Below are 690 nucleotides of genomic sequence, written 5' to 3'. Positions count from 1 at the left end.
CAGGTACATGATGTTATACATGTGTAGGTTAACGAGAAAATGATCAGGTGTGCCCGACGACAGGTACATGATGTTATACCTGTGTAGGTTAACGAGAAAATGATCAGGTGTGCCCGACAACAGGTACATGATGTTATACCTGTGTAGGTTAACGAGAAAATGATCAGGTGTGGCTGAGGACAGGTACGTGATGTTATACCTGTGTAGGTTAACGAGAAAATGATCAGGTGTGGCTGAGGACAGGTACATGATGTTATACCTGTGTAGGTTAACGAGAAAATGATCAGGTGTGGCGGACGACAGGTACGTGATGTTATACCTGTGCAGGTTAACGAGAAAATAATCAGAGACATAGATAAAGATATCACCAACCACGAAACAGGATCCATATATAACATATCCACGAATGCAGGATCCCCAAACAAACGTAAGTAAAACCGGCGTGCACGAACAACCGTTCTCCGCTTGACAACGTTCTCACACTCACCGCTTCGTAACGAACGTCTTGCCAAACAGGAACTCAAGGCAGGCATCGACGTCGGCGGCGTCAGCGCGATGCTGGTACAGCTGGTTAGCTATCAGATAGAATCCCATGAAGTCTAGGAACGCTTCACGCCGCGCCGCCGTCGCCTGCGTCAAGTAGTTGAACAGCAGCTGCCGAGAATAAATGATAACACAACATCTGTAGCT

The 690-nt window shown here is 46.8% G+C and overlaps 1 protein-coding gene across 1 annotated transcript in view; it reads right to left on the bottom strand.

Moving 5' to 3' along the window:
* The window catches only part of LOC106805075, a gene marked incomplete in the record, with an annotated part of 18122 nt that overhangs the window by 11177 nt on the left and 6255 nt on the right, over positions 1 to 690 (bottom strand).

This window comes from Priapulus caudatus, unplaced genomic scaffold (genome assembly GCF_000485595.1).
Source record: "Priapulus caudatus unplaced genomic scaffold, Priapulus_caudatus-5.0.1 Scaffold99, whole genome shotgun sequence".
NCBI lineage: Eukaryota > Metazoa > Priapulida > Priapulimorpha > Priapulimorphida > Priapulidae > Priapulus > Priapulus caudatus.
This window is presented reverse-complemented; position numbering and strand designations above follow the sequence as displayed.